This window comes from Chinchilla lanigera, unplaced genomic scaffold (assembly GCF_000276665.1).
Source record: "Chinchilla lanigera isolate Chin_1 unplaced genomic scaffold, ChiLan1.0 scaffold00213, whole genome shotgun sequence".
NCBI lineage: Eukaryota > Metazoa > Chordata > Mammalia > Rodentia > Chinchillidae > Chinchilla > Chinchilla lanigera.
In genome coordinates this window covers 206780-223087 of record NW_004955614.1, presented here as the reverse complement: position 1 = coordinate 223087, position 16308 = coordinate 206780, and the positions used below count along the sequence as shown (strand labels likewise).

The following is a 16308-nucleotide window of genomic DNA, read 5'->3' as shown; positions in this document are numbered from 1 at the left end:
AAAAAATATTCAAAATTGTTTTGGCAAAAATTACAAAATATTGTTGAAGGATATTAAAAGGGATAACCACAGATAAAGGAATGAACTATATTCATGATTCATTCTTCACAAGAAATAGATATATTCATCGGACATGAATTAAAGATCTAATGGCATTCAAATCAACATCTGATGTCTCAAAGTTTCATAAACTAAAACATAACGGAAAGTTTATCACATAGCTACATCACACTTAATGACATAAGATTTATCAAATCATTTATGAAATCTTATAAATTACCAGCCATTTACATACTCTTTTTATTGCTGCCTTCATCTCTTTATTCCTGAATGTGTAGATGACTGGATTCGGAAAGGAGTAAGAACTGCATCAAATACACCAAGATATTTGTTTATCTATGAATTGGGGTGTGGCCATGTATAAAAAATTATTATTGGACCAAAGAAAAGAATGACTACAGTGATGTGAGCTGACATAGTGGACAGGGCTTTGGACGAGCCACCTGAGGAATGTCTTCAAACTGTGAACAGGATAGAGACATATGAGATGAGAAGTATGAAGAAAGAGCCAATACAGACAAACCCACTATTGGCAGTGATCATGAACTGCAATTTGTTAGTGTCTGTACAGGCCAGTCTGAGAAGCAGAGGCAGATCACAGTAAAAGCTGTCCAACACATTAGGGCCACAGAAAGGTAAATTAATAAGAAATGCCAGTTGGAAAAGTGAGTGAATAACACCAAGGCCCCAGGCAGCACCCATAAACAAAATGCATGCTCTTGGGCTCATGATGGTCAGGTAGTGCAGAGGTCTGCATGTGGCCACATACCTGTCAAAGGCCATGGCCATGAGCAACACCATCTCCACACCACCAATCACATGAATGAAGAAGATCTGAGTGATGCAGCCCCCAAAGGAGATGACCTTGCGCTTTCTGAAAAGGTCACAGATCATCTTGGGGGAAGTGACAGAGCAGGCTCCCAAGTCAATGAAGGAGAGGCCTGCCAGCAGGAAGTACATGGGGGAGTGTAAGTAAGGGTCAGTAGTCACAGAAAGCACAATGACAATTTTTCCACTCATGCTTACCATATAAAGCACAGAGGTGAGCACCAGGAAGAGGAGCTGGAACTCTCAAGAGCGAGTGAGTCCCAGAAACACAATCTCAGACACCACAGAATGATTCCCTTCATCCACTGATCCAACCAACAGGGCTGAAACCAAGTAAATGAGAATTAAGGGAATGAGGAGAGAATTATGACTATGAATGTGATCGTGTATGCTAAAATTGCTGATGTTACAGTGTTCTTATTATGAATGAGTGGTATACCATTCTGCAATTCCTCAACTGCAAAAATAATAAAATTCAACATAATATTATTATAATGTATGAATTGAGACATGATTTAAGTCTATGACAAACACTTGCAAAATTATTGGGGACCATGAATTATAAATTGAGTGTAGTGAACATTCAAGTTTGTCCTTTTCCTAGCCTTTGTGGCAAGTTGGAATACAGAAATTCCCTGCTCTTTTCTCGTCAAAGCTGGAAACCCTAGAGCTAATGAAAACTGTGGCTTTCTCAGGGCGATTTAAGGCCTGCTGTGAAGACAGCAAGGTACCTGGGGATACTACAACTTCCTTATTGCCCTCCGTCTCATCTTTTTTCTTCTAAGAATGCTTGGTTCTTCTTCCTAGCCCATCATAGTCACCATTACTGTTCCCGGAAACACCCACGGCCCTTCACCTATTGTCCTTGACTCAGATGTAATGAATAAATGTCAAGATTCTAGGTGCCTCATGGTCTTTTGTTCCCCACGAACAACTGATCATCCCAGATCCTTGCTGTGCCCTTATTTTGTCTCTTGCTCCTTCTTTCTTTCTCACCAGTCTGCCATCACACTTGGCAAGAGATTGATGACTCACTGCAGAGGTCCTCAATAACTGACACCATGGAAAGGGTCTCCAATACAAAATAGTGGCCTGTTTTCAAATTATAAATTAAGAAAAGAATAAAATATTCATGACTCTTCATGACATTCTCAGGTGTGTAAACAATCTGCGATATTCACTATTCTGCATTTCCAATATATTCTATATACCCTTCATGCATATTCTCATAATCCCATTCCTTCCTCTTTTTGCATTCACGAATGTCTAAAACAAATTAGGGATAAGAGAAAAAGAATCTGATTAACAGAGGGTCATCACTTGGAATAAGAAATGCCTGAGAAATGAACTGAGACTGGATGGAGATAGATCATATTCTGAGACTAAATAAAGATGGGGTATGTAAAATTGGTGAGCCCTCAACTGCAGTACAACAAAAGAAGCAGGTGGACTTTCATTTAATAAATCACTATTATATAACAGACTTTCTGATGTTCACTGCTATCAACTGCCTTCAGTTCTACACAACATTTCATAATTACAAAGCTATAAATAGTTTTATAATTACAAAGCTATAAGTAACTTCATAATTATAAACTACAAATATAGTTTTATGAATAAATATTTCATAATTACAAAGCTATAAATAATTTTATACCCTATAATTATTTTATAAACAGTTTGTACCGTCTGTCATATAAGGCTTTCTCTCAATCTAGTAAATGTGCATGGGTGATTTCACTAGAGTTCCTGCTAAGGCACATATCTAAAGTAGCTAATGAAGATGCAAGGTAACTCTGCAGTTTCTCTCTTTCCTTCATACTGATTTGCTCTTCTTCTTACTCCTTCAAATCAATTAAACCAAGATGAAAAGACATGAATTGTACATATAACAAAAACAGTCTAAAGTGGTATGTGACATATGTGAAATGAGTAGCAAAGCTGATGAAAATTTAGTGTAGAGGTGCAGTAGACATTCAAGAGCTGGACACACATAAGAACATCAGGAGGATGGAAGGAACACAATGGACTGAGACATTACTGATATTTTAGGAATTAATGAGAAAAAATAGAAAAAAGATATATGACATGTTCATACTATAACTTAAATCAAATAATACAAAGAGAAATTTGTCTATTAACTGTCTTATGTCTCTGTCTCATATATTCAGTCACATGGAGGAAGTGAATATATACATCTTCATTGACAAGTTTAATTAATTTAACTAATGACCCCACTGTGCAGAAAGGCTATGCATTCAAGTCAAAGACCTCTAGTACTCTTCGTTCTCGTCCCTACATCATTTTCAACATGTTCAACATGCATAAGAGGAAACTTATAGTAACCAAACAGAGGGAAAATGTTTCATTCTAAAATTTACACAAGCTTTGACAAATGACATACAAGTAAAAAAGGATTTACCTTATCTTGTGTTGTTTTTTTTTTCTGGAGATGAGATAACTATCACACCAGCATTTCATTTATTTTCCTCAAGTTTATAGAATAATCTGAGATACAGAAAAACTGGAGCACAGAAAAGGGACTAGTCCGAAGATCAGAACTGTAATAAAGAGGAGGAAATTAGGAAAACTGTTCCCAGTAATAAAGAAAAATAAAACTAAACATAAAGCCTAAAAGGAAAAGAGAAAGTGAAGAACTTGCAGAGAGTATTAAATCAAGTAGTCTTTATGTCTGGGAACATAGATTTTTGAAAAGAAAACCTAAATAAGATCAGTCTTTCACTTTTAAATTTACTGATTCATAGTTGCTTCTGACTTTGACATTGAGCTGCATTTAAACAAAGAGTATAGGTCAACTGTACAAAAAATCAGCAAAGAAATAACAGATCTGAACCAAAGCTGTGAACAAATGGACTTAGTAGCTGTATACAGTGTTCCACCCCACAACATCAGAATACACACTTTTCTCAGCAGCACATGGGTCTTTTTCTAAAGTAGACCACATCCTAGTCCATAGAGCATACCTTCTAAAATGCAAAGAATTGAAATTATCCTGTGCATATTATCTGAACACAGTGCAATGAAATTGGAAATTAACGATGAAAGGAACTCCAAAATCTCCATAAACACGGGGAAATTAAACAACAACCTCCTGAACAACCAATGGGTCATAGAAGAAATTAAAGAGGAAATTAAAAAATACCCACAAACAAATGAAAATGTAAATATAACTTACCAGAATCTATGGGATGCAATGAAAGCAGTCCTCAGAAGGAAATTCATAGCGGTGAATTTACACATAAGGAAAACAGAAAGAGAACAAATAAGTAGCCTAATGCTACATCTTAAACTTTTAGCAAAAGAAGAACAAGTCAGGCCCAAAGTCCAAAGAAGGGAGGAGATTATAAAGATTAGGGAAGAAAATTAATGCAATTGAGACAAAGAAAACCCTCCAAAAATTGAATCAAAGAGTTGGTTCTTCGAAAGAATAAATAAAGTTGGTAAATACTTAGCAAAACCTTATCAAGAAAAGGAAGGAAAGAACTCAGATTCATGCAATAAGAAATGAATACAATTACTACAGATTCCACAGAAATTCAGAAGATCATTAATACCTACTTTGAAAATCTTTACTCCCAGGGGCTGGGGATTTAGCTCAGTGGCAAAGCACCTGCCTGGCAAGTGCAAGGTCGTGAGTTCGGTTCCCAGTACCGGAGAAAAACCAAAAAAAAAAAAAAAAAAAAAAAGAAAATCTTTACTCCCATAGCATAGAAAACTCGGAAAAGATGGACAGATTCCTACATATGTACGAATTACCAACATTGAGTCAAAAAGATATCAAACTCCTGAATAACCCAATATCAATTAATGAGATTGAAAAAGTGGATTATACACCTACCAACAAAGAAAAGCCCAGGCCCTGATGGATTCACAGCAGAATTTTGCAAGAAATTCAGAGATTTAATACCAACTATCCTCAAACTCTTCAGTGAAATTGAAAAGGAAGCAATTCTTCCTAACTCATTCCTGGAGGCAAGCCTAATACTGATACCAAAACCAGAGAAAGACCCAACCAAGAAAGAGAACTACAGACCACTCTCCTTAATGAATATAGATGCAAAGATACTCAATAAGATACTAGCAAATACAATGCAGCAAATTATCAAGAAAATCATACATCATGACCAAGTCTAATTCCTTCCAGGGATGCAGGGTTGGTTCAGTATCTGCAAATCTATAAATGTTATACACCATATCAATGGAGCCAAAGACAAAAACCACATGATCATCTCAATAGATGTAGAAAAAGCTCTCGACATGATCCAACATGCATTCATGATAAAAATTCTATAGAAAATAGGAATACATGGTCTTTACCTCAACCTTATTAAAGTCATCTATGACAATCCAACAGCCAACATCATTCTACATGGACCAAAACTGAAAGGTTTTACTTTAAAATCGGGAACAAGACAAGGATGTCTGCTGTCACCGCTCCTGTTCAATATAGCTCTGGAACCACTAGCCAGAGCAATTAGACAGGAGAGAGAAATAAAAGGAATAAGGATAGGAAGGGAGGAAGTAAAACTACCACTATCAACATTTGCCCTAAAGTTGCCCTTTCTCCCATGTCCCCATTTCAAGATCTGTCCCATCCAGATGCATGCCCCAGGTGAGAGCCCTGAACCTCATCCTAGATGTCCACCATCACCACCACAGTCTAACTTGATGGTGAGACCCATGAATCTCCTCCTCTCAGCCTATCCTGGCCCACCACTTCCCCCACCCCATCTTGCCCCAGCCTCTTCCCCGAATACCCAGGTTTAGTTTCATATCATCACCTTCCCCTCTATTTGTTTATTTAAAAACTATTGACAGAGCCAGGCTCGGTGATGGACACAGTGGTTAGTGAAAAGTCCTTCAAGTGTGCAATTTCTCATGGCCCTATCTACACTGAATTCTTTTCTGTTCTGGGCCTCACACTCACTCCCCTACACATCCAAGTCACTATCTTGGAGCCTAGTCATTCTCCAGAATTCCCAAGCTCCCTGGCCCATCCCATAGGCCTCTTATGCTCTTTGTGGCCCAAATTATCCCAGCCTTGCTGCTTATTTCTTACTTAGTCATGCATCTACCTCCCCCACTGAGCTGTGAGTACCATATCATGGGAACAAGGCCTGAGCTGTCACCACAGTGTCTCAAGCACCAAGCAGGATAAGGTCTGCTCCATTAACATTTAGAAAATGGGAAGCAAGAATGAACACATGGAAGACTGCGCACCAGGGAGATATTAGTATAGCACTATCCGCCTCTACTCCCTACTCAGACAAGAAACACTCTGTTTCTAAAATCAAAGCCAGGCTTGTAATCCCAATGTTCTGAGAGGCTGATCCATGAGGCTTTTGAAATTTGAATACAGCTTGGGCAATTTAGCCACTTAGTGAGACCCAGTCTCAAGAAATATATATAATTATAAAATAAAGCAGGGCTGGGGTTCAGTGGTACAGCGCTTGCCTGGCATCAAGAGACTGTGAGTTCAATTCCCAGTACCACAAAATAAGTGAAATAAAATATAAAACTCAAGGAAATATATATATATGTATAATTTTAAATAAATATACTTTAAAAAATAAAACTTAAAAACTAAAAAGGGCTGGGGATATATACAGTGTAAGGCCCCGGGTTCAACTTCCAGTATGAAAGAAAGAGAGAAAGGAAGGAAGGAAGGAAGGAAGGAAGGAAGGAAGGAAGGAAGGAAGGAAGAAGAAAGAAGACAGAAAGAAAGAAAGAAAGAAAGAAAGAAAGAAAGAAAGAAAGAAAGAAAGAAAGAGAGAGAGAAAGGGAAAGAAGGAAAGGAAAGATGGAAAGGAAGGAAGAAGAAAGGGAAAGAAAAAGCAGTAAGTTGAGAATCTCATCTGGTTCTCTTCCTCTTAGGATACAAGCCCCATTTGTCAGAAAACAAAGGGAAATGTTAAGGACATTTTGCTTTTTTGGGAACAGCTGGTGGTGAGCAGGATGACAACAGAGGTGAGCAGGTGTCAACATCTTTCTGGGACCTTTTCATCTTCAGTCAACGGGACCAATGCAGGAAGGGCCAGAAAGAAAGCCTCAGCAAGACAGCGGGACTATAGGGTAATGTTGCGCAGGCAATCTGCCTGTCAACTCCATAATTGTTATTTAAACTCATCTACCATATGACATGTCAGACTCCTTATATGTAAGTATGACTTAGTACCCATTGATTAACATTTTCCCATTCCTCTCTCCACTTCACTGCTAGCTGCCTCGGGGCAAAGGCCATTCTACACTCAACATTTATAGGATCAGCATTTTTAGATTCCACAAATAGAAGTGAAATCATGTAGTACTTGTCTTTCTGTGTCTGACTTAGTTCATTTATAAAATTAAACAATAACCAAAATGATACTTAATTATATAAATAAATTGAAATTTCCAGTTTAAGTATCACAACTTTAATCACTTCTTTCTTTCTCTTCCTTTAAACCAGGAGAAGAAATGTAAATGTAAGTTCCATGTTTAAAGAAAATAAGAAATACCTACACTGCAAACCACAACATATGAAGAAAAAATTGTGCATAATAAAGATTGAAATAAGAGAAGATTGAATGCCAAAATAAAACACATAAGCCACTGTGGAAATCAGTTCGGAGATTCCTCCGAAAACTAGGGCTAGAGGTCCCAGTCAACCCAGCTATTCTCCTTCTGCATATTTTCCCAGAAGATCTGAAAACATCATATCACAGCAATACATGTGCACCCATGCTCATAGCAGCACAATTTGTAATTGCTAAAATGTGGAAGCAACCCCAGTGTCCATCTACTGAGGACTGGATAAAAAAACTTGTGGTACTTTTATATAATGGAATATTACTCAGCTATAAAGAAAGATAAACTCAAACATTTCATAGGGAAATGCTCACAACTAGAGACCATACTCATAAGTGAAAGAAATCAGACCTGCATGTATAAGCATTGTATTGTCTCACTAGTGTAAGGCCGGAAAGAGTGAATAAAAACTCGGAGGTATGATAAACATTGTGAAAAGAAAGGAAAATGCTCAAAAGTAAAGGGCGACTGGGATGTGGGAAAAGAAAAGGGAAAGAAGGATAAATTATGTAAGTATGTATATACAGGATAGCTAACATAATTGTACTGCTGTCTTCTGTTGCTCTACAGAAAGGAACAGTTAATGATTACTTGTTTGATCAATCTTGTATGTCTCTATTTGTTTTCCTGAGAAACCACTTTGAAGATATCAATAAGTAATACAACAATCATGGTTAATTTCCTACAACAGTGTTTGTCTGTAACACTGTTTTGTTTGTATTGTTCTTATGCTATTTTGTAAATGGATGTCTGTCTGTTAATATGTTTTTCCTTCTTTTATTTTTTAAAATAAAAGAATAAAAGTAATTTTAAAAACACATACATCTGAAAATTTTAAGCTAGTCAGAAAGCTTAGCCATCTCATCAGAGATAAGTACCAGAGAGCAAAGACTAGTGATCTCTACTTACAATGGAAATACTAGAGCATGTGAACTCTCACTCCACAGTGTCAGGAAAGAAAAACATAAAGAGAAATGTTTATACATAACATTCAAGAGTTATTAGACATTTAGTGTGTAATGGAAATATAAAAAAGGCAATAGGAGGGGTCAGACAGAGAAATGTCAATTCCCATTGAATGCTGAGAAAAAAAGGAAAAGTCACAAGATATACAATATTATAAAATTAACAAATAGAGTTTTACTTCAAACTAATAGCCCTCAAGAATCTCCCCAACAGAAAAGGTGTTCTGCAGTCTTCTAAAATTCATATGCCTTCTATCATACAACAGTCAACTCCTCCACAATACCCTTTCACAGATGTCTAGAATATTCAAAGACTGATAGCATAATGTTAGGAAGGGATAGAAGAAAGGAATGAGGAGAAATTGATTAAAGGCCACAAAGTTTCAGTTATACCATAAGAATCGGTTTCAGTGTTCTATTGCCCTGCTTGATGAGCACAACTATGTACCAATGAATTGTATATTTCAATATTCTCAAAAAATTTACTCTAATATTCTCACCATAAAACGTTACAGGTTGGTAATGTAATAAATAGGTTACTTAGCTTGATTGGATATTTCCAAGTGTACCCATAGATCAAAACATCATATTGCATCCCACAAATATAGAAAACTATTACTTGCCACTTATGAAACTTAAGTAGATTGGACTAATATGAAAATACTATAAGAAGAGAAAAAAGAATGTGATATAAAATAGTCAGATAGGGGCTGGGGATTTAGCTCAGCAGCACAGCGCCTGCCTGGCAAGTGCAAGGTCGTGAGTTCGATTGCTGGTACCGGAGAGAAACCAAAACAAAACAAAACAAAAAAAAAACAAAAAAAAGTCAGATAGCATATACATAATAAAAAGGTTATGCTACAAAGAAATAAAACTTAAGAATAATTTTTCTAAGAATTTTTCAATAGATTTTCTTCTTTGGAGTGGCATTTGGAAGACAGGAATGAAAGAAATACATGACAGAAAATATAAAGGAATAAAAATTAATTTTGGAAAATTCAAAATGTAATTTAAAAAGAAAACTATGATAAAAATGAAGAATGTGTAAAATCAATGAAAAAAAGTGAGGAGAAAAGCATATGGTGTGGCTGCAAATAATCCAAGCTGTAATAGCAGACTTAAGTATCCTGAGCAAAAGGAGACAGAAAACGTAAGCATTTTAAAGATACAGATACAAGGAATGAAAAAAATATTATTTCTTAAGAATTCTTAATATTTGATAAAGAAAAATTCAACAATAAAATTTTTCCTAAATGAAGGAATTATTAAATTTAGGGACTAAGAAGCTTATCTTTACCTGGAACAGTGATGGTGAACCTTTTAGAGACACATGTGCAAATCACAACCCAAAACCCACTTATTTGTCAAAACGTGCCAACAGTACAATTAAACCTGAGTACTGAGGTTTCAGTTTAGTAAAAACAACTCATACATTAATATCTTTTGTCTTAAAAGAAGAACAAATGGCATGTGTGCTATAGAGTTGCCACCACTGACCTAGAAAATAAATGTTATAGCATGGCTATATTAAGGCAGATGCAACTGAAATTATCAAGCTTCTTACATACAAAACAAACAATGCTCCAAGAACAGAAAAACCTAGACAATAAGATTCCCATTGATTTTTTTTTTTTTTTTTTTTTTTTGTTTTTTCTCCTGTACCGGGAACCGAACTCATGACCTTGCGCTTGCCAGGCAGGCGCTTTTGCCGCTGAGCTAAATCCCCAGCCCCTCCATGATTTTAATGAAGAAAACTATTAGAGAATAGACACCACTAATTAAAAATGAATAGATAACAATAGTGAAAGTTGTGAAGCATAGTGTCAAACATTTCTTGAGTTTATACATAAACAACAGAATACAAATGTAACAAAGTATGGCAGTGAAAAAAATATTAGTAAAAAATAAGAAGGGAAATATAGTGCAAAGATAGGTCTCTGCCTTTCACAGTCAGAGAGAATTAACAGTTCATTTTAAATGAGATTAATTAAGAATTATCTTTTGAAAATAAAGGTGATGACTAGAAGAACAAAAAATAATAAAATCAAATGATATTGAGTAACAGAGAGGAAAAAAGTTTAAGGGTATCCATGATTACTGCCCCTAAAGATAACACAAAATGGGCTGGGGATTTAACTCAGCAACACAGTGCCTGCTTGGCAAGCACAAGATAATGAGTTTGATTCCTGGTACAGGAAAAAAGCAAACAAAACAAAACAAGAAAAAAACACAAAAATTAAAGAATGCCATCTATATGTAAATCTTCACAGTTTCAAAACATGCAATGTAAGACAAACATCATATAGAGAGAACTCTGAATGCACTTACTATCAAAATAATAGCATAAAACTCATTCATTAATTTTACTAAAATTTCTTGAATACCCCATGTTAGCAGATTTTATTGTTGTAAGAAACTAATTGAGACAAACAGCTTACAAAGGGGAAAGATTTATTTTGACTCATGGTTTCAGAAATTTTAGTTCATGGCTGCTTAGTCCTATCACTTTGTGCCAGTGATGAGACAAGACATCATGGGAGGGAATAGACTGTGTGTCAAAGCTTCTCAGTCATGGTGACTAAGGAGCAGAGAAAAGAGGACAGCCAACTTCCCAGTACCCTTTTCACGGGTCATCTGGAGTGATCTTGCTTCCTTCTACTAGACCCTAACTCCTAAATGTTAGCTAGAAACAAGGTCTTTACCACATGGCCTTTAGAGGAAAAAGAAATCATATCAACCCATAACATTGTGCTAGCTGTTTGTAATGCATAGCACTGCTGTGTCTTGGGGTCTTACAGATAACAGAGAAGACAACTGTTAATCAAACAGTTACATAAAGAAAAGTGAAACTGAAATCATAAAATGGTCCTACAGTGAAGTGAAGGTTATTGCAATATAGAGCTCTGATATAAGCAGAAAAGTCAGAGAAGGTTCTCCTCAGGAACTGAAACTGGAACAGAGATCTAATGGATAAGTAAAAGTAACCAAAGAGTGGTGGACAAAGAATTTTCTGCAGAAAGAAAAGTCTGTGTGCTCCCTCAAGGTCAGAGGGACCACTGGGCCTATAACCACACTGCAAGAGAGTGAGGATTGACATTTATGACTACCTAGCTACAATGAATGCAATGTATTTGCAAGACTCCAGATTTCTTGAAGGTGAACCAGTTAGAAAGCAGCACACATATAAAGACCAAAAATGTGTTTACTTCAACTAGGTATAGGTATTTCTTAAAAGATAGATTAGTCAGGGCTGGGGATTTAGCTCAGTGGCACAGTGCCTGCCTGGCAAGCGCAAGGCCATGAGTTTGAAAAAAAAAAAAAAAAAAGATAGATTAGCCATGTATTTGGTTATCTGCAGGATATAATGATGGATTTATTTGAATAGTCACTCATTCCATTTACTGTTTCAAATTTTAGAATTATTCAACTCCACTAACTGACCTTCTAATATTTTATTGCCCCTCATTCCATTAATGTCCTATCTTCTTTCTTTGTTTTTCAAATCTGAGGTTAATTCACTTGCCCTCTTTTAACTTGCTTGTATTCACTTAGCCAAGTGACAATGCTAGTTAAATCCAACTTCTTGCCTACCAAATATTTCACCCTTGTAGCTATCTGTAGCCACATAAAATAGGCAGTAATGTCAGATAAATTTTCAATTTATGTCCACCAATTGCAATGAGTCTTTAATGGTTACTACCAGTAATCCTACACTTTCTGAACAATTCACTTTCCAATTCTGTTAGTCACTTTCTCACTGTATTAGTAACTTTGCTGTCACTGAAGTGCAATACCCAATACTCACAACCTAAAACAGGAGTGATTTATTTTGGTTTCCACTTTCAGTGAGTTTGGTCCATGGTCAATAAGCTCCAAGGCAGAAATGGCATACTGTAAGAGCATGGTGGGAGGAAGCTGCTCATACCATGATGGTCAGGAAGCAGAGAAACAAAATGGAGGAACCAAGAATAAGAATGCATACTTCCAAGCTATATTCCCCCAGTGACCTGCCCCCTCCTACCAGATTCCACCACCCAAAAACACATTTAGCTATGAACTCATCAACTGATGAATCCAATGATGAGTGTAGCACTCCTATAATCCAATCAATTTCCAAATACATGAGAGTTTTGTGTGACATTTTAAATGAAACCATACCACCTATGTTTCCAGACCTCCTCATTTTCCCTCATCCTTATCCTAAATCAATTTGGGGAAAAAAAAAAAAATATATATATATATACACACACACATTCCCACTGTCATATCTAGGCCCATGGATCTTAACACTCTATTCCATAAACACATCCCTTATTTTTCTCATATAAATTTTTACTTTAATGTAATAGCTGACTGTGTGTCTCAGTACCTTTGCCTGAGGCATCCAGGAAACAATCTTTGCGCTTATCTACTTGCAAGATGAAAGATAAGGTGTGTGCACATGTGCAAAATTGTCAAACCAGGATGCTCTGTTTATCAGGTTTTGCAGATGTTTACTTGAGCACCACAGCGGGTACAATATATGCGCAGCACTCTAGGAGTTGTTTTTTAAAAAGTTTCCTTCTCATTTTTCTGATAGAAGTAACACAATTCAGTAAAATGTCACAGTAAAAACCATATTTGTGAGTTTTGGAGGTGGTCAAAGGTGAATCATCAGATTACTCATGCGTGGATGATGAAGTTGATCCATTAAGGTAAAATACATGTTTTTATAACAGAAGAGTGGTGTGGGTGTATGATGATTATGATGACTTTGACATTAGCCCTGTGAGCCAAAATTCCTGTGACAGTGAAACAGAGCAAGGATGGACTGATAGAGACATGGGGAATGCAGACCTCCTTGATTTACACGATAAAGATAATAGCAATGCAAGTACACATTTGATTCACTGAAATGTTGCAAAATGGTCACACAACCAAATGGAAAAATCCAATGTTAGAACAAGACCTGAAAATATAATGAGGGTCTTGGCATGGGTGAAAAGGATGCCATCCAACATTGGAAATTGGAACAGATGAAATGCCTCAAGATGCTGTGAAATATACAAACACTAAAATACCAGTAAAATGTTCTGTGTGAACCCATACCTATATTCAAAAATGTATTTATTATGACACCTCACTAGCTGAATGGAAAGCATTCATGAGTCTGCTCTACTTAGCAGGGTTTTTCTCTTGGAAATCATAGGAATGTAAAAGAATTATGGAAGTGTAATATATAAAAATATGGCATAAAAATTTATGCCTTAGAGGTGTGAAGGCTTATTATGTTTTCAATTTAGAAATTTATCCTGCAACTCAACCATCAGGTCCTTACTTTTATAGTAGTAAACTGAATGATTTTGTGAACAGACTTGTTGCTTCCATTTCCCAACGAATTGGAATGTGACATTCAACAATTGGTTTACCAGTTTCCAATTGATGTTACATATGCTAACAGAGCACAAGTTGACCAACACAAGAACTATACACAGGAACAAAGCAGAAATTCCAAATGAAATGCAATTTCAAAACAAAGGATTGTATAGAACAATCCTTGGATTTCAGAAAGACTTACATTGACCTGATATGTGGCAAAGAAATGCAAACTAGTATTGCTGATGTCAACATTGCACCCTGATAGAAATATTGATAGGAAAACCCCAAGAAATAGAAGCCTGAGATGGGAACTTTCTACAAGAAAACCAAAGGCAGAGTAGATGTTGTTTATGAGTTATGCAACAACTATGATGTCACTCAAAACACAAAGCACTGGCCAATGGTTCTGTTTTACTTGATCCTAAACATGTGGCATCAATAATTGGATAGTTTACAAAGAAAATAACAAGTACAAAATACTATAGAGAAATTTTCTTCGAGGATTGAGAATGGAATTCGTAAGAGATCATTAACAGCAAAGGAAAAATAAAGTGTTTCTCCTCAGGCAGCTATGTAAAAAAATGTGAAGCACACTGGTCAGATGACAGGTGAACAGGCAGGAACAGCATCCCAAAGATATTATAACAGAAAAACCTAAAAGATGTCAACTGTGCCCTAGAAAAAGTGACAGGAAAACAAAACATACATGTTATCAGCCTAAGTGATACTCATGTAGGGAAGATGCAGTTTTCATTTTTGAAGACTGCCTTGTGAGTGACAATTGAAGCAAAGATATTTTTGCTGTAGAGTTCTGTTTGTATTTTCATTGTAGTTCACATAGGTTTTTATTTCTGATGTTATCTAAGTTTTGTAAGCAAGTAAAGAGAGAATGTGAAAATGTTGATGTCTATTCTAAACACTCATTACACATTTGATATTTCATTTTATTTATATCTTATTTCCCTGCCAAGTGCACATTGTACAACACAGTAGGAAGCTCCTAACAAAACTGGAATGGAAGAGAGGTGACAAGAATGGCCTGCCAAGTAGGAAAGGAAAGCTAACCACATATGCTGTCAGTATAAGTGAGATGAGTGCATGAAACATGTGTTTTTCATGTGTGAAGACTGCTTTGCCTTGGGTGTGATAGTTGAAGTAATAATTATTTCTGTAGTAGACTTCTTTTTGTATTATAGTTCACATAGGGTTTTATTTCTGATATTAGGTTTTGGAAGCAAGTACACAGCTGTTGTGAAAATGTTGATGCTTATTCTAAATATCCAATATATATTAAGAACCTAAAACTTTATATTTTTGATATTTTATGGTCCTGTTAACTACAAATTGGACAATATAATAAGTCCTCCTGACAAAACATCAAGATGTCAAGTATGTCCTACAAAATGGCCAGGGAAGCCCAACACTTGTGCTGTCAGTGTAAGCCATATGTGTGTACAGAATGTGCTGTTGTCATGTATGAAGCCTATCTTAGGTGTGATAGTTGAAGTAAAGATTTTTTTTGGTAGAGTGCTGTTGGTATTTTCATTGTAGTTTGTACAGGAACATATTTCTGTTGTTCTTTTTTAGATTATGTACACTAAAAAACAATGTTGAAAATTTTGATGTTTTATAAACTCTCAATAAATATCAAGAATACACTTTATTTTTCTGATTTTTTCCTCTTAAGCGCTGATAGTTTAATACAATAAAACTCATGAAATTAAAATTAATAATCCATCAATAGAAATATTCTAAAGAATAAACACTGGTTTGACACACCCATGTTTATGAGACTTTATTACAAAAAATGTGATATGCTTCACAGGCTACAAACAAATGTCTATCTTTGTATATATACTTTGCATTCATACCTATTACAACAAATTTGTCCTCCATATTCTTGCAATGGGTTAAAGATGCCCAGAAATACTTTGAACCACTGCAAATTGAGGTCTACTTTTATCCTTGAGAACATATGCTTTGACTCCTTTGACTATGGAAAACTCACAAAAATGAAACTGAAACTTCCAGGTATGGAACCAAGATTTTTTTTTTTTTTTTTTTTTTTTTTTTTTTTTTTTTTGGTTTTTCTCTGGTACCAGGAACCGAACTCACGACGTTGCGCTTGCTAGGCAGGTGCTTTGCCGCTGAGCTAAATCCCCAGCCCCGGAACCAAGATCTTAAAACCCTGGAAATCACCATTTCTGTATCTTCAAACATCCCTTGGTAAAGTACCTACTTGGCCACTAAAACATATTAACAAACACACAGACATAAGTGAAACAACATAAAACCAATAAAAGCAATACAGAATTTCAGACAAGGTGAAAAAAATTAACAACAGTTGCTGTATTACATACTATTATCTTTGTATTGGTTACTCAGATAAACAAATACAGACATGCAAGAATGATATCAACTGTTACTTTCAAGAAAGCAATAGAAATTAGCAATGCAGTTGTCCTGGCCATCTTGTGTGTGTGTGTGTGTGTGTGTGTGTGTGTGTGTG

General features: G+C 35.9%; 1 pseudogene; it reads right to left on the bottom strand.

Moving 5' to 3' along the window:
- Positions 1–259: 259 nt before the first annotated feature.
- LOC102030370 overlaps positions 260–16308 on the bottom strand; it is a 20716-nt pseudogene continuing 4667 nt past the window's right edge.